The following is a 19,206-nucleotide window of genomic DNA, read 5'->3' on the forward strand; positions in this document are numbered from 1 at the left end:
ACCATCGACCTCGGACTGGATTCGGACCTCACCTCTCGGTTAGCCCCCGGGACCAACACACACAAGTGGCTGGTGGCTCAGCTGGTTTGTTAAACTCTTGCACAATAGCTCTAGTAAGTGTTTCCCCCTTATACAGTGGTACCTTGGTTTACGAACTTAATCCATTCCAGAAGTCCGTTCTTAAACCAAAGCGTTCATAAACCAAGGCATGCTTTCCCATAGCACCGGGCGCCTCAATTTACACTCAACAGGAAGCGGAACATGTTCTGCTTCCAAGGCAAAGTTCACAAACCAAAACAACTGCTTCCGGGTTTGCAGCGTTCTTCATCCAAGTTGTTCATAAACTAAGCTGTTATTAAACCAAGGTTCCACTGTACTGTGCAGAACAAGCTTCCCGATAAGATGGTGTTTGCAGGAGGCCCTCCCCTACAGACCTGAGAGTTGCCGGAACTGAGTTCCGGTGAATTGTGGCTGAAAAGAAGCCCTGTGAATGGCTATATACAAACCTGGATTTACCAAGTCTAATGGGCAATATTTTGTTCCAAGCAGGGGTGCCAACTGGAATAAAATATTGTGAAGGCCCAGGTAAGCCCCGCCCTTCATAATCGGTCACATGATGTAATGCACACACAAATGCCCATCAACTTTGTGGGGGCCCAGCCCCCTCAAATATTTTATTTTATTGCTGACGCCCCCACAGCCCCTAGGAGTTCGCGCCTATGATTCCAAGGAAGTTTAAAAAAATGAAAACAATAAGGTATTCATTCTCCTAATATCGCTGATATTTGCAGATGTTCACAGACAGATATTCCTGTGCTGTTCCAGCACCTGTTGCTGTTTTTAAGCTGGCAAACATATATTTGTGCCATAAAAACAAATCCTATTATGCAGCCACTTCTCAACTCCCTTGTCCCTGGGAGAGCTAATCGTGAGATACTTGGAAGAATAACTTAACAACGCGGACATTAGTGACAAGAGGAAGAACACCTAACAACACCTGGGACTCGCACATATACAGATCTGCCTCACAAGAAACGCTCAAATATAGCACATCGCCTCCCAAACCTATCTAGGTTTTCACCCTTGGTGAGGTCAACCAAAGATATGGCACCCAGTGGAAAAGCAACTGGTTCGAACTGTTCCAAACTAAGACAATGGAACTGGTGCTGAAGGGGAGCTTGTAGTCCTCTGTCTCTACCCCTTGCACCATAGAGGGAATCCAGAACTAGAGCTTGCCAAAGAGATAGCTATCTGCTTGGCCTCTGGTTGAAGGCCTCCAACAAGGGAGAAGCTACCCCTCTCCCAAGTCCCATTGCTTGATCTGCTCTTGGGATCAAGATAAGACCTCCTCAACCTGGTGGTTTCCAAGAGGCCACGCTTTGTGTGGCTGGTGGGGCTTGTAGCTCAACACAGCAGCCGGCTGGGGAAGGTTGATCAAGGCATTTCTCCCAATGGTCAACCAAAATCTGCCAGTGTGGTGTAGTGGTTAAGAGCGGTGGACTCGTAATCTGGTGAACCGGGTTCGCTTCCCCGCTCCTCCACATGCAGCTGCTGGGTGACCTTGGGCTAGTCACACTTCTCTGAAGTCTCTCAGCCCCACTCACCTCACAGAGTGTTTGTTGTGGGAGAGGAAGGGAAAGGAGAATGTTAGCCGCTTTGAGACTCCTTCGGGTAGTGATAAAGCGGGATATCAAATCCAAACTCTTCTGCTTCTTCTCTAAGTCCATAGGTGATTGCTTTTCCTCCAGAGAGTCAGAAGTATGATAGGCACATTGTATGCTGCTCGTGCTCATTCTGCCATCACCACTGGGTTTTCTAACACTTCAAAATCTGCAAAGCCTGTTTGATGAGAGAATTTGTGGCAATAACTTTTGTCACAACACCTTCCTCTCTCTCGCTCACAGAAAAAAACACTGTCTCCAGCCTCCGGCAATTTTACCTGATGACCTCTGGAGAGGTATCGCTTTTCCGTCAACACGATTCTGTTGTGCTTGTATCTGTTTGGAGCTCGTGGCTAAAGTATAGATTGCGTCATAGAACTAAAATGCAGGCAAATTAATGTCTGGTTTCGGCAAGGTACAAAGGAACTCGCCTTCGCCTTCAAGGGAACAAAACACCCCTGAAGCATTCAGATTTCTACAGCACACTGAGCTAGTTAGTCCCCCTCCCTTCAGCTCCTCTGTTCTCAGGGGTATCCAGTTGCAAAGCTGTTGCGTTAAACCGAATCCTCCTGGTGGGAAAGGTAGCCGCCTCAAACAGGACTCTTCTGTTTTTAAAACGCTGCGCCAGAAGCTTCTAAGTGCCAGCAGAACCGTGTGAGGTTTGCTGTTAAGAATCCACAAACAACACTCTCAGGGAAGAGATATTCCAAATGCCTGGAGGTACCTAACTGGCTGAAGGTATCCTTGTTAAACAGAAGGGACCTGAAAATCTGAACACCTAGGATTTGTAGTGCATCTCTAATTAGCAAAACAATTAGTGTTTCTAATCCTCATAGATATACAGTCATGCCCCAGAAGTCAAACAGAATCCGTTCGACTTCTGAAACATTCGACTCCCAAAGCACGGCTTCCAATTGGCTGCAGGAAGCTTCTACAGCCAATCAGAAGCCGCAGAAGCCCCGTTGAATGTTCGGCTTCCAAAAAAAGTTCGAAAACTGGAACACTCACTTCTGGTTTTCGATCGTTTGGGAGTCGGAACGTTCAGCTCCCAAGGTGTTTGTGAGCCAAGATATGGCTGTATAGATAAACCTGAATGATATTTTTCTCAGGCTTAATCCACCTAGCCTAGTACCATCTACTCAGAAGAACTGCAGCTCTCCAGACCCAGAGTGGCAGGGAGGCGTTTTCCATCACCTGCTTTCTCAATGAACCATGATGGTCTCCCTCCAAAAGCCATATGTTTGGTCTCCTCCCAAACAGCTGGGTCATTTTGACATGACCTCCTCTCCTCTCTTATCTTGATCAAGCAATGGGACTTGGGAGAGGGGTAGCTTCTCCCTTGTTGGAGGCCTTCAAGCAGAGGCCAAGCAGATAGCCATCTCTTTGGCAAGCTCTAGTTCTGGATTCCCTCTGTGGGGCAAGGGGTAGAGACTACAAGCTCCCCTTCAGCACCAGTTCCATTGTCTTAGTTTGGAATAGTTTGAACCAGTTGCTTTTCCACTGGGTGCCATATCTTTGGTTGACCTCACCAAGGGTGAAAACCGAGATAGGTTTGGGAGGCGATGTGCTATATTTGAGCGTTTCTTGTGAGGCAGATCTGTATATGTGCGAGTCCCAGGTGTTGTTAGGTGTTCTTCTTCTTGTCACTAATGTGCCGTTGTTAAGTTATTCTTCCAAGTATCTGACGATTAGCTCTCCCAGGGACAAGGGAGTTGAGAAGTCACTGGTGGAAAAGACCTTCCAGGTGGCTATGGTAACATCATCCTTGAGAATGGACAGTGCTGGCTAATGGGACTGATGGGAGTTTATGTCCAGCAACAGCATCTGGCAGCAGTTTGCTGGCTACCCTTGTCCAAAGGGGTTCTTAGCCATGGTGTGAGTGTCTGAAGAAGTTATCCTTCCGCATTCTCAGTGCTAGGCATTTTGCCAAATATTATAGGAAAAAAGAAAATGGAGGGGGGGCGGGGTGAGAAACCCCACGGTTGTTGTTGGGTTGCTGTTGTCTTTTTTTGCATCTAACAAAGGGCAGGCTGAAATTCCAGGACAATGCAGTTATAATCCTTAAAGTGGCAAAATGGATTCCCATGAAGGCATCAGACAGCCAGAGGAAAGGCTTTTCAGGGGATCAGCCACTATGAATAGCGAAGTCCAGACAAGCAGAATATTAAGAGATGCAAATAGATGCTTCTTTCGTTTTTGCCAAGCAGCCTGGAAGCCTTGTGGGGGAGTGGGAGCCGGGTGGGGGTTGGGGATATAATTAATAGGCTGCATTTCAAATTAAGTAATACACTTCCTCAATCAAACCTACAGGGGGTCAGTGGGGAAAGGAGAGCAGGGGGGAAACTGAGACTGGAGTCCTGTGCATGCACTTACCTGAGAGTAAGCCTCATTGAAATCATTGGAGGTTTTGTGCAATGAAATACAGAGATGATTAAGGCCTAAGAAATCTACAGAGAGCACTGCCTGTGGCCCATGCGCTCATTTTTCTTCATTTATATAGGCGCTATATTCATGCGGTTTCTTCCCGTGCCGATCCAGTAATGTCAGATTTGGGATGATCAGGTGGATGTGGCTAGCATGGTTTCTTCCACACCATTGCCATTCCTCTAGGGCATTCTGAACTATGGGCACCACCACTGAGAAGACCCTGCACTGCCCCTTCCCCTAGCACAAGGGTGGGAAATGTCAGTTAGCTTGAAGGCCACATGGTGGGGTTATAGGATAAAGTAGGTGGGACACTGGTCATGCTTAACTTCACATAGTTATCTGGAAACCCTTGGTCTGATAGACTCTCATTAAAAGCAAAGCCTCAAAATTCCCAGCAAGTAGAAGTTTACAAATGATGTTCAAGGGCAGCCTTCAAGTTCTTAACCTTCACTCCCTGAGAACAATGGTTGAGGTGAAGGTCTCTCTCAGACACGCTCTACAGAAAAGACCAGTGCGAATAATTTCTTTATCTTTCTTGTCTGAGTTTTTAGGGATATGTGTAATTCCAAATTGGGCCCAAGTTGTCACTTGCTGCTTTAGAGTCCTTATAGAATAACAGTGTCTCTGAAAAATTTGACATGTCGCTTGGAAAGACAGGCGAACTAATGCCAGTGTACTGGAAGAAGCAAAGATCACCAGTGTCAAAGCAATGATTCTTCAACATCAGCTTCGATGAACTAGTTGTGTTGTGCAGATGCCTGCTTATTGTCTTCCAGAGCAACTACTCTATTCCGAACTTTAAAATGGAAAGCATAATGCTGGTGGTCAAGAAAAGAGGTTTAAAGATTCTCTCAAGGCAAATCTTAAAAAATGTAGTCTAACACTGACAATTGGGAAACACTGGCCTGCGAGCGCTCCAGTTGGAGAACAGCCTTGACCAAAGGTGTCATGGACTTTGAAGACCCTCAAACTCAGGACACAAGGGAGAAATGTGCTAAGAGGAAGGCACGCTTGGCAAATCCACACTGTGATCAACTCCTGCCCAGGAACCTATGTCCCCACTGTAGAAGGACGTGTGGATCCAGAATTGTGGGTCCACAGTCACTTATGGACTCACTGTTAAAACCATGTTTATGGAAAACAATCTTACTCGGTTATGAGTGATCGCCAAAGAAGACAACTTGAAGGTTGTGAGAATCACTGGTTCTTCCCAATGGGGCGTGGCTCAATTACCTTTTCTCTTGGTCCCCAAAATCTGCAGCCTCTGTGCTTGCATCCATTAGCACTTCTCCAAATGCTCCTAAAAATACCATGGTAACAGCTGCCTAGAGAAAGATAAAATTGATGCCACCTTCTGCTTTAGCTCTTTTCCTATCCTGCAGAAAAACTCCAGCTCAAGGAAATCCAAAAGTAGGCCAACCATTTAATGTACGGTTCTTGGCACTGTGCTGGATTCAGTAAATCGTACAGGTTTCCAAGAGTTCCAACTTTGTTTGATGTCCTTGTTGTTGTGAAGATAAGCATTAAAAATGAAGGCCAAGCCTACCTAAAGCTGACTCTAACAGAGGACAATGGGTCCTTGACACCTTGAAGACCAATGGGTTTATTGCAGAATGAGCTTCTAGTAGGCAGGAGTCCATTGCAGGAGTCTTCTGGGATCTGGGGGTGAGACAAACAGCCAAAGGCTAGAAGTAGGGTAGCAGAATTCCTGCTTGCAGAAAGGAAAGCAATGCCATTGAGAGTTCCTAGCACGAGAACTGTAGGATGCAGACCAGGAGTAATATGAATGTCAATATATTAAGGATCAACATGGGTTAACCAAAAGGATTTGATGTAACTGAACACTAAAGGGCTCTGGCAAATTGACTCCCCAGTTAAATCTGTTTCTGAGTCTGTCTTCAGACAAAATATGTTCTCAATGGTGTGTTTTCCTGGCCTGAGCATAGCACAGAATCATAGAATTATAAAGTTGGAAGGGACCCTGTGTCATCTAGTCCAACCCCCCCACAATGCAGGAATCTCAACTAGATCCTACATGACAGATCATCCAATCTCTGCTTAAAATCCTCCAAGGAAGAAGAGTCCACCATTTCCTGAAGGAGACCATTCCACTGTCTGACAGCTCTTACTATCAGAAAGTTATTCCTGATGTTTAGTCGCAATCTCCTTTCTTGTAGCTTCTAGCAATTGGTTCGGGTCCTAGCCTCCGGAGTAGCAGAAAAGAAGCTTGCCCTTTCTTCCATGTGACAGCCCTTTAGATACCCGTATTTTTCGCTCTATAACACGCACCAGACCATAACACGCATGTAGTTTTTAGAGGAGGAAAACAAGAAAAAAAATATTCTAAACGAAATAGTGGATATATGATTTTTGTGGTTCATGCTGTGGCCACAGACATGTGATCTGACAGTGAGTTTGGAGTAGCCCAATGCAAAAATCCTGAGGATCCATGTGGATCCATGCTTTGTAACCACGGAGGAGGGAAGGAAGGAGAACCATGGATCCTCTGCTCACGACTGCAGCAGATCCCCCCCGCCACCTGCAGGCATTCGCTCCATAACACGCACAGACATTTCCCCTTACTTTCTAGGAGGAAAAAAGTGAGTGTTATGGTGCAAAAAATACGGTATATTTGAACAATAGTCTCTGGGAAATCAGCACATAGGATTTGAGAACAAGAGCCCTCTCCCCTTCTGCAGTTTTCAGCAACTGGTATTTGGAAACATTCCTGGTATTTAGAGCATAAGCCATCATGGCTAGTTAAAGCAAGTTAGTCACAGGAATTGGCGTGTGTGTTTGTGTGTGTGTGTGTGTGTGTGTGTGTGTGTGTGTATTTTCCTGGAAACACACATGTCAGTTGTCTAAGCCAGGGTAAGGAGGTGCATAGATGGGTAGGAATGGGGTATTCATGGATAAAAAGGTTAAAAAGGTAAAGGACCCCTGGACGGTTAAGTCCAGTCAAAGGCAACTATGGGGTTGCAGAGCTCATCTTGCTTTCAGGCCGAGGGAGCCAGCCTTTGTCCACAGACAGCTTTCTGGGTCATGTGGCCAGCAGGACTAAACTGCTTTAGGTGCAACGGAAAACCATTATGGAAACCAGAGCAGTGCACGGAAACGCCGTTTACCTTCCCGCCGCAGTGGTACCTATTTATCTACTTGCATTAGGTCAAGTCGTGACCGACTCTGGGGTTGTGGTGCTCATCTCGCTTTATTGGCCGAGGGAGCCGGCGTACAGCTTCCGGGTCATGTGGCCAGCATGACTAAGCCGCTTCTGGCAAACCAGAGCAGCGCACGGAAACGCTGGTTAACTTCCCGCCAGAGCGGTACCTATTTATCTACTTGCACTTTGACATACTTTCGAACTGTTAGGTTGGCAGGAGCAGGGACCGAGCAATGGGAGCTCATTCCATTGCGGGGATTCGAACCACCGTCCTTCTGAGGCTCAGTGGTATTGGGCATGGGCCCCACTGATTGCAGACATGTCTCCACCCTCACATGGTTTCCCACGGAGGAATGCAGCACTTCATGCAGCTGAAAAGGGCACCCCACCCTGACATGTAAGTCGTTTTGCTACCCTGCTGGGTGAGGCAAGAGACCCACTGAATCCAGCATCCTGTTCTCTTGGTGGTCAGACATATGCCAGTGGGCAGCGTTCTCCCCAACTGAGATTCCCAGCAACTCAGACTTGTTGGCATACTGCCTCCAACAGTGGAGGTAAAACTTAGCCGCCCTGGTCAGTAGTCATTGTTAGCCTTATCTTCCATGGATTTGTCTAATCCTCTTTTAGAGCCGCTCTGTAGTTTAACTATCTGTTGTGTCATTGAATGCCTTCAGAATCTTCTTCCATCACAGGGGAAGGCAACCTAAGGCCCGTGGGCCGGATGCGGCCAAATCACCTTCTCTCTCTCTCTTTTATTTTTTTTGGAATTTTTTTTATTAACAATTTCAACATAACAAACTATCCAAAAATATCATCTTCCTTATTCCCCCCCCCATTTTTTCCCTCCTACCTCCCCAACAAACCCTCCCTCCCTCCCGCCTACGACTTCCCTCAGCTCTTCTCTCTGATTTCTCATCCAATATTAACTTCTGCATATTATAAAACTGTATACACCCTTATATTATCTATCTTCTATGTTATCCCTCAATAAATTTGTGTATGTTTATTCAAAACCTGCCAAGGAGTCCAATTCATTTTGTTGTTTTTTTAGATAATTTGTAAAAGGTTCCCATTCTTCTCTGAAGTCACAGTTGTCCTTGTCTCGTAATTTGCATGTCAATTTTGCCCAGTCGCCTTCTAAATCCGGCCCGCGGACCATCCGGGAATCAGCGTGTTTTTACATGAGTAGAATGTGAACTTTTATTTAAAATGCATCTCTGAGTTATTTGTGGGGCATAGGAATTCATTCATCCCCCCCGCAAATATAGTCCGGCCCACCACATAGTCTGAGGGACGGTGAACCGGCCCACGGCTGAAAAAGGTTGCTGACCTTTGTTCCATCATTCAGCTTCATTAAATAGTCCTGAGTGAGTGGCAGTGTACCAGGGCCGGATTTAGGTTTGATGAGGCAATAAGCTACTGAAGGTAATGGGGCCCTTCATAGGTCCAGCTGTCCTTTGTCAACAACAAATTGCCACTGTTTTTTGTGTTGAATATATGCTAGATTGTAATTTATGGACCTAACAGGTATTTAATGCCATTTGCACATGCGGAATGTAGGCACCCTCTATATAGAATTGAGCAAACCAGTGATATTTTAGGGAGCAGGCTAGCAGGCGGGGCCCATGACTTACAGGATAGGAGCCTACACAACACAAAACACTGTTGCTGTATGTAGGTTTTGTTTTATTTGTTTTTTATCTTATATTTTGGAAATGTACATTAAAAAAAATGTCATTAAATTTTTTTGGGGGCCCCCAAGAGAGTGGGGCCCTAAGCTATAGCTTGTTTAAAGGTAAAGGGACCCCTGGCCATTAGGTCCAGTCGTGACCGACTCTGGGGTTGCGGCACTCATCTCGCTTTATTGGCCGAGGGAGCCGTCATACAGCTTCCGGGTCATGTGGCCAGCATGACTAAGCCACTTCTGGCGAACCAGAGCAGCTCACGGAAACGCCATTTACCTTCCTGCCAGGTACCTATTTATCTACTTGCACTTTGACATGCTTTCGAACTGCTAGGTTGGCAGGAGCAGGGACCGAGCAACGGGAGCTCACCCTGTCGCAGGGATTCGAACCGCCGACCTTCTGATCGGCAAGTCCTAGGCTCTGTGGTTTAACCCACAGCGCCACCCACGTCCCTATATATAGAAATGAGCAAACCAGTAATATTTTAGGGAGCAGGCTAGCAGGTGGGGCCCATGACTTACATCATAGGAGCCTACACAACACAAAACACTGTTGCTGTATGTAGGTTTTGTTTTATTTGTTTTTTAATCTTATATTTTCAAAATGTACATCCAAAAACATTTTCATTAAAAAAATTTGGGGGACCCCCAAGAAAGTGGGGCCCTAAGCTATAGCTTGTTTAGCTTATACGTAAATCCAGCACTGCAGTGTATCCACCCAATTCCAGGACTATGCAAGTATAGGATTCCTCCATCCATCCATATCTATGCTGTTTTTTAAAATGGGGGTGGGTGGGTTCCCCCTCCCCCCTCCCCATTTACCTTTGTTGCAGCTTTGCTCCTAACCAAGCCAGCATTTTTGTTTGCCAAGCTCTCCTTGCGGGAGCTTGACTCAGCAGTGAGTCATCCAAAGTGTGATTTAACACTGTGGTTGTGAAAGGAGCACTTTGTTTGCTCAGCCCGCTATTTTTATACGAGGTGGAAGAATTTCTCATGGCCTTCCTCCCGTCAGAAATTGTCAGCTGCTCACACGGGGCCTTACATAACAAAGCTGTGATGTGAAGTGTTATATGAAGTGCAGAGTGAGTGGGCAGACTGGGGGGAATAAGTTTGTCTGCGAGTGAGAGGGAACGTGATTTGTCTCTTCATTTACAGCAGAAAAGTTTCTCTCCCAGCGATTGATAGGTCTCAGGCGTGTGACTCTTGCTTGGCAGCAGCTATAATGTTGTTGATCTGCAGGTGCTTTCTTTTTTAAAATTAAACGACTGCAAGAAGGGTTTATGTGACCAGTTGCCACAGCCATTGGTTAAGGTCACAGTGGAAAACATTCCTTCTTCTTTGCTTTGCTTTTTTTGGGTCACTTCTGGTCTCTATGGAGTGATCACCAGTGACCGGAGACTATTGCTTTGGGACCAGGCTAGCAGCTGGCCATGTCGGCAATAAGTCCTGGGGGTTGTCTTTAATACACATCCCCTAAAATATTAAAAATACAGGGTTTCTTTTTTAAAAATAGGGGGGGGGGGTTGGGAGTAATGTGTAAGGTCAAAAGATCCCTTTTAAAAATGTACTTAAAAGACGTCTGTATCACTCTTTAGGACACAATAAATAATATCAATTTTTGTTGTTGTTTAGTCGTGTCTAACTTTTTGTGACCCCATGGACCAGAGCATACCAGGCACTCCTCTCTTCCACTGCCTCCCGCAGTTTGGTCAGACTCATGTTTGCAGCTTCGAGAACACTGTCCAACCATCTCGTCCTCTGTCGTCCCCTTCTCCTTGTGCCCTCCATCTTTCCCAACATCAGGGTCTTTTCCAGGGAGTCTTCTCTTCTCATGAGGTGGCCAAAGTATTGGAGCCTCAGTTTCAGGATCTGTCCTTCCAGTGAGCACTCAGGGCTGATTTCCTTAAGAATGGATAGGTTTGATCTTCTTGCAGTCCATGGGACTCTCAAGAGTCTCCCCTCCAGCACCATAATTCAAAAGCATCAATTCTTCGGCGATCAGCCTTCTTTATGGTCCAACTCTCACTTCCATACATCACTACTGCGAAAACCATAGCTTTACCTATATGGACCTTTGTTGGCAAGGTGATGTCTCTGCTTTTTAAGATGCTGTCTAGGTTTGACATTGCTTTTCTCCCAAGAAGCAGGCGTATTTCTTTTACTGGATTCTTGCCCGCAGTAGTAGATATGATGGTCACCCGAACTGAATTCGCCCATTCCCGTCCATTTTAGTTCACTGATGCCCAGGATGTCAATATTTATTCTTGCCATCTCATTTTTGACCACATCCAACTTACCCAGGTTCATGGTTCTTACATTCCAGGTTCCTATGCAATATTTTTCTTTACAGCATTGGACTTTCCTTTCGCTTCACAGATTTTAGAACTGGGGGTGATGTCATGAGCCCTGCAGCCCCATCAGGTCTGGGCATGGCTTGACAGAAGGCTTAGGAGGTAGCAGAAGGGGGAACGGGGGGTGAGAATGTAGCTTCCCCCCTGAATTCAAGGCACCACCTCCGTAGATGGGAACAGACTCGCCCACCCATATGGAGTGTGTGTCTACAAACCCGACCTTCCTGCAAGGCAAGAGGTAGTATCACAAGTAAGTTCACCACACCTTGTATTCAAAAACTTGGTATGCCATACTTCTGGGAACCCTGAATTTTCTCTCTCAGCCCAGGACTCAGCTATACAGCTGCAAATAAAATGTTTGAAGTGTGTTTTAAGTGCAATATACAATGTGACACTAGATGGCGATGCTGAGCCTTATGGAAAATTCAATGCATTTTAAAAAAAAACACGCTTTTTAAAAAAAAGCAGTTTCATAATGGTTTTTATATGTGTGTAGATTCCACCCAATTGTGGTTATGTTGCTGTGTTGCCCTTGATGGAACTGGGTGAATAAGCCGGTTATTTGATGCCAAGTGTTGTTGTTTTTTAATACCTCAGAATTTGCTTTGCAACAAATGGTTAGCTGGTTTGATTGGTGGGAAAGACTGAGACTGAGGTTTGTACACAGATTATTAAGGATGGGTTTGGGAGATGCTAGTGTGGTGGTGGAGGAGTGTGGGTGAAGCTTCTGTCCGTTCTTTTTTCAGTTGCTAATGATGCTTTGTATGTGGAACTTTTTTTTGCTATATATATGTAGGGAGAGAGAGAATATTTTGTTTTTCTGTTAATTACGCTTCCTTAAATATGGGTCCTTGTTGTACTTTATATTGGAGTTCCATCTGTAACGTTTTATTTTGCTGTTTTGTAATGTTCTGTTTTATGTTTTAAGGAAGGTTGTAAATAGCTTAAAGCTTTTTCTGGAAATGCAAAGCAGTACAGAAAGCAACAAATAAATAAACAACCCTTTGACTAACTAAGGGAGAAATCCTAAGGTGAGATCTGCTGGGGTGAGCAGTTTAGGGTGCAACAGATTTTCAGCTGATTCCTGGCACAGCCAGCATTAAGTTGCCAACCCTGACACAGATGAAAATACGCTGGCAGGCTCAACTGCTGGTGTAACTCCCCCTAAAGGGGCATTCTGGGGTTGGGGCAAGAGGGAAGGGACTTAGGTTGGATCCTAAGTGCATTCTGCTTTGTCAATGGACCTGGCAACCCACCTCAGAACAATATTTTAAAGACTCATTTTCCCTCTGCATATGCAGAGCAGCAGTAGCAGCCCTGCTGCTGGATGGAGTTTGAACCTGGTGTAACATTAAAGGTAAAGGGACCCCTGACCATTAGGTCCAGTCTTGGCTGACTCTGGGGTTGTGGCACTCATCTCGCTTTATTGGCCGAGGGAGCTGGCGTACAGCTTCCGGGTCATGTGGCCAGCATGACTAAGCCGTTTCTGGCGAACCAGAGCGGTGCACGGAAACGCCGTTTATCTTCCCGCCGGAGTGGTACCTATTTATCTACTTGCACTGTGACGTGCTTTCGAACTGCTAGGCTGGCAGGAGCAGGGACCGAGCAACGGGAGTTCACCCTGTAGTAAAGTTAGTATTGTTTAGAAGCTGTTCCTTGGTCAAGCAATGAGAGTGAGGCCTTGTGGGTAACCAACAAGCCACAAGGACCATGGGAAATAAGTTCTGTCCCTTTAACCCCAGACTAACAGGCACCCAGGGTGTGAAAGGTTTATTATGGGAAAGGAAACCCCTGATTTAATGGAAGGCTTGACACCTGGGTCCGAAGTTCTGTGCATTCCACGGAAGGGAGGAAACCCCTTTGATTTAGGCTCTGGGTTCTTAATTGGCCCAGCTGCCAGAAGTTAGATTGATTAGCCCGCAAGCCGGTCATTGGAGAATTTAAAAATAATCAAGAGTTATGATTGGTTTTGGGGGTTCCGACGCCACGTGTAAATCGGGGATAAAAGATCTGGGAAATGGCTGAGAAAGTGCGCTCTGCAATCTGCAAATCGCCCTGCTGCTGATGTTCCATCTAAGTAGCTGTCCTTACGTCCTTTGTGATGGAGAACTGCGAAAGCCTCTGAAATGCGGAAAATTGAAAGGACTCTAACTATCCTATTTGTGCTTTAGTTGTGAGTATGTAAGCCAGTTAGATTTTATAATGTCTTTATTTTTTTGCCTGTAACTTTCTAAAGAAGTGCCTGCTATTTTAGCATGTTTTCTTATGTTCTTTTAAAATAAATTTTAACTAAGAAACTGTTTTGGTTTGTGTGCCTTTCCGGGGGGAAAGCTAATTCCTAGCCTTACACTTAGTTACGCTCTACCGTAGAATTTCTGTCTGCAAGTCTGTGGATACAACTTGTGGAGTGGGGATAACCAATAATAACGGGGCACAGCCTTCTCCCTGGGTTGTGGCTCTGGGTTCCCCAGAACAGAGGGCGTGGTGGCAGCCTTACCGGTGTGTTTTTGTCCTGTTTTTGTAAACGTAAACTTGCCTGCCAGCCCTGTTCAAGAAACCTGATCTGGCCGGAGAGCAAAGACAGGTGAGGGAGGAGCGAGCGGCTGGGGGCGAAGTTTACCACACACCCCATCGTGGGGATTCGAACCACCAACCTTCTGATCGGCAAGTCCTAGGCTAGGCTCTGTGGTTTAACCCACAGCGCCACCCGCGTCCCTTGTGGTGTAACATTACAGCAGCTTACCGTATTTTTCGGACCATAGGACGCACTTTTTCCCCTCCAAAAATGAGGGGGAAATGTGTGTGCGTCCTATGGAGCGAATGCAGACTCCTCGGCTTCAGCGATAGCAATGCGAAGCCTCCGAAGCCTGCGCTCTGGAGGCTTCGCGTTGCTTCCGCTGAAGCCAGGAGAGTCTGCTCTTTGAGGCTGGCGGTGGGGAAAAGCAGCGCTTCCCCCATCGCCAGCCCCAGAGGATGGGGGGCAGCGGGAAGGGGCGCGACGCCTTGCCGCTACCCTCCAACCCGGCTTCGAGGCTGGCGGTGGGGAAAGCAGCGCTTCCCCCATCGCCAGCCCCAGAGGATGGGGGGCAGCGGGAAGGCGCGCGACGCCTTGCCGCTACCCTCCAACCCGGCTTCGAGGCTGGCGGTGGGGAAAGCAGCGCTTCCCCCATCGCCAGCCCCAGAGGATGGGGGGCAGCGCGAAGGCGCGCGACGCCTTGCCGCTACCCTCCAACCCGGCTTCGAGGCTGGCGGTGGGGAAAGCAGCGCTTCCCCCATCGCCAGCCCCAGAGGATGGGGGGCAGCGCGAAGGCGCGCGACGCCTTGCCGCTACCCTCCAACCCGGCTTCGAGGCTGGCGGTGGGGAAAGCAGCGCTTCCCCCATCGCCAGCCCCAGAGGATGGGGGGCAGCGGGAAGGCGCGCGACGCCTTGCCGCTACCCTCCAACCCGGCTTCGAGGCTGGCGGTGGGGAAAGCAGCGCTTCCCCCATCGCCAGCCCCAGAGGATGGGGGGCAGCGGGAAGGCGCGCGACGCCTTGCCGCTACCCTCCAACCCGGCTTCAAGGCTGGCGGTGGGGAAAGCAGCGCTTCCCCCATCGCCAGCCCCAGAGGATGGGGGGCAGCGGGAAGGCGCGCGACGCCCTCCCGCTACTCTCCAACCCTCCTTTGGGCTTTTGCGGGAGATGGGGGAATTCCCCCACCTCCCGCAAAAGCAGGCAAAAGCCGCGCGCTCTTTAAAGGGGCTCCGCGGCTTTCCTAGGAGGTGGGGGAATTCCCCCACCTCCTAGAAAAGCCCGCAGGAGCCGCACACCCTTTAAAGAGCAAGCGGCTCTTGGGGGCTTTTCCCCAAGGAGGGAGAAGGGACTGACTGGCCGAGTCAGTCCCTTCTCCCTCCTTTGGGCTTTTGCGGGAGATGGGGGAATTCCCCCACCTCCCGCAAAAGCCCGCAAAAGCCTCGTGCTCTTTAAAGGGGCTCCGCGGCTTCTGCTGGCTTTTCTACGAGGGGGGGGAATTCCCCCACCTCCTAGAAAAGCCTGCAGGAGCCGCACACCCTTTAAAGAGCGCGCCGCTCTTGGGGGCTTTTCCCCGAGGAGGGAGAAGGGACTGACTGGCCGTTTCAGTCCCTTCTCCCTCCTGGTCGAAAACCCGCAGGAGTCGCGCGGGGCTCCTGTGGGCTTTTGCGGGAGGTGGGGGAATTCCGCCACCTCCCGCAAAAGCAGGGAGAAGGTCTTGGAGTAGCGGACAGGCTGCGTGCAGCCTGTCCGCTGCTCCCAGAGCTGCGGGGGGGGGGGAAATAATATTTTTTTCCCTTGATTTCCCCCCCTGAAAACTAGGTGCGTCCTATGGGCCGGTGCGTCCTATAGTCCGAAAAATACGGTAATTTACAGGAGCTTGCTTTATGTGCATAGGGTTTCTCCCTAAATTATTCTGGAAGAGTCAAGTCCTGTTTCACCGTTGTTTATTACACAGAGTTTAAGGGAAATGTAATTTCTATTCCAGAGCCCAAGTCCAATTCATATGCTCCATTCTTCCTGAGAAAGTACAAGACCATTTTTTTCTCTTCCGCTTTGACATGTTGCTTGTCATTTTCTATCAGCCAGAAACCCCACAGGCACAGAAAAGAGCAATGAATATTATTTTCTACTGAACCATGGGGGAATATTGCTGGAACCAAAACCATTGTGTGATGTAGACCTCTGTGACTTAAATAGTCTGAAGTGATGGATATTCTGGAGGCTGGTACATTGACATGTTCAGAGTTTTAAAAGTGTTTTCAGATATTTTGCCCACAGATGCCTTTGCACAAAATTTTTATCATGTATATATATTTTTCAATTTACAGTGCAAGTAGGAGGAAAGACACATGGGCTGGTTCACACAGAACTGTTCATTGCTTCATGCCTGCATCAGTAAGTGGTTATGTCAGCGTGTGACTCAGACATCTCAAATCCCACACCGAGTCAGTTTCTCAGTGGTGCTGCCGGGGCAAATCTTGAAGTCCAGGGTCCCAATTCAGCAGAATAAGGGGGGGCAGGAGCACTGGATGAGGGGTGTGGGGGGTGCGGTCCACCCCAGGTGTCATCCCTGAGGGGTCAAAAAATGGCACACCGCGGGGGGCGGCACTTACCATGGGGCCTGGCCTGCAGCACACCCGAGCCACACGTCTCTCCTGGGAGTGACGCAGTGGCTCGGGGCCCCGCGTTGCCCGAAATGGCAGCATGGGGCTTGCGTCTGCCAGGACTTGCACCCTCCGTGGTGCGGGGTAATGCTTACCCCACATTGAAGAGAAAGAAAACATGTTAGCATGCAAAGAGGGTTCCCATAAAACCATTAACTCCACAATCTAGAATTACCTGGCTGTGTCACTGCAGTCTTTCCACATCCATCTGTGAGTTATCAAGCGGCAAGAATTGACTCCCACATTGACACACGTGCGTGAACAGCCCTTAGACACACACAGTTGCCACCTTTGAACCTACCAAATGATGGACAGGCCAGCCAATGACCACCTCCATGGGATAAAAGAACAAAACAAGAGCCCTTCCGAATCAGGCCAATGGCCCGCCATCTTGCCCAGCATCCTGATCTCCTTGTGGGCAACCAAGTGAGGTACCTGTGGGAAGCTCAGAAGCAGAATCCGAGCAAATGACTCCACTTCCTCTCCTGCAGTTTCCAGCACCTGTCTTGAATGAATAGGTTATCAAGAAATACAGTAGTAATAATAATAATAATACTCCTAAACATCATAGAGAGAGAGAGAGAGAGAGAGAGAGAGAGAGAGAGAGAGAAAGCACTGCCTATATCACTATTGTCTACACTGACTGGCAGCTCAGGGTGATGCCAGGGACTGACCTTTAGCATGCAGAGAAGATGCTCTACCACTGAGCTGTAGTCTGCCATAGTGTGGGCTTTTACTTGCTGGAGATCTTCAAACAAAGTTGCTTGATAGCCATATGCCAGGAGATGTCTAACTCTGGATTTCCTGCATCGAACAGCAGGTTAGACCAGATGGCTTTCCAGGCCTGTTCCAGCTCTATGATTATGTAAGGAGCATATTTCTCCTAGCATGCTACTTTCCCATGTCCAGGATTTTGGGGTTGGGTTTTTTGTTTTTGTTTTGGTACAGCAAAGCATTCAAATGTGCAAAAACCAACCCAGCAGCTTGAAGTGGTACAGTCTTAGAAGACTTTTACCACTTGATTCTGCTGAAAACATAAAGTCGTTATTTCTCATGCTGACATATTCACATCTTTGAAATGACTGTTGTTTCTGCTGTGATTCTATCCTTAGCAAGCAGAAAAGGTTATTCTTCAGGTTTGGACAAGGCAGTCAGAAACATAGAGAAACATCCATCAACATTATTGAATCTTTAGCACCCTCTTGTGGAAAAGTATTTGCATGACATTAGCTAGCAATGAACATGTGTAGAATTACGTATATATTGCAAGCTCCTTGGAGCTTGTCCATCTCCTTCTGTGTGAGTGATGGCATCATCTAAACCAGGGTTTCCCAAAGTTGGGTCTACAGCTCGGGGTTTTTTTATACTACAAATCCCATCATCCCTAGCTACCAGGACCAGAGATGATGCAAATTGTAGTCCAAAGTTTCTCCTTCCTTTGGTCTTCTTTGTGGGTGGAAAGAAAACGCTTTCCCTGCTAAGCATGCTAAGTGTTCCTCCAGACTGTCAGTATTTTGCAGGAGGGGGCCTTCAAAATACAGGAACTTTAGGTTTATGCCATTAAAAGTGGGTTAAAGCATTCTCTGTTCTTAGCACAACACATCCACTTTGTTTTTTCCCCTTATGGTTTGCATTCAGAAGTGTGGGCTGATTAACACGAAGAAACGCCCTGCAAGTAAATCAGGATTAATGATAGTTGTTGTATTGATTGCCCTGTCAACAGATCAAAAAGAATGTTCAGCGAAGACTGGATCTAACCTCTGCATAAGGTTTGTGAAAGCAAATCAGGATCCGTTTGTCGTTTTTACCTCTGCATTATGCTTTTAGGAAGCTGGGCATTCAGCGTTCAGCAAACGTAGCTTTCTCCAGCAGGGCAATTCTGTGGTAGGGAATCACCTGTTGGATTTCCACTCCTCCTGATGCTATTAAGGTTTCATTAGGAGCCTTGCCAGAAATTGCACTAACCAAGGGCCAGACCAAGACATTGTGGCGCCTGAGGTGAAACACAAAATGGTGCCCCCAGCCCGGTCACCCGCCTGGGAAGATCTACATCAGGAGGAAAGGCGGAATAGAAATCTGGATTGGGATCTACTGCCTGTGTGGATCCTGCTGGCGGAGCCATTTGCCTCATGGACCCTGGTCTGGGATTAATGCATTTGAGCAACTGCCATCTCATGACAGGCTGCTTGCTGGGCCTTTACTAGCCTATAGGACAGGCAGAAATGCAACAGGTGAAGCTTGCACCACCACAGTATTTTTGCACGCCAGAAAAAAACAAAATCCCTGCCAAACTGCTGCATGTCAGGCAACTTATAAAAAGCACAGCAGCGTCTGTTTCATTTATTTCATAACATTTATATACTGCTTGATTGTAGGGGGGAAATCTCTAAGCTGTTTCTATTTATCTTATGATTGATTTGCTTTCTTTTCTTTTTTTAAATCCTGTGTTTTGTACAACACGTGATTCAAAAATGTTTCCATGCAGTATTTTTTTTAGGGGCAAGTTCAGGTGTGGTTTTAAAAAAAAAAAAAAAAAAGGAGGGGGAAGCCAGACAGCGACGGGACTCCCCCGCCCCTATTTTTCTAATGGTAACGTCTCTGCTCTGAGAATGACACATCAGTGGACGCTTCCATGAGAACGCTGAACGGGGGGGCGAAGGGAGAAAGAGATGCCGGCAACTTCTCCCTATTTGAAAAGGGCATCGGCGGCGCCTCTCAGCTCCCTACCACGTGACTGGCTTTCCAAC

The sequence above is a fragment of the Podarcis pityusensis genome (genome assembly GCF_964106645.2).
Source record: "Podarcis pityusensis genome assembly, chromosome: 4".
Lineage (NCBI taxonomy): Eukaryota > Metazoa > Chordata > Lepidosauria > Squamata > Lacertidae > Podarcis > Podarcis pityusensis.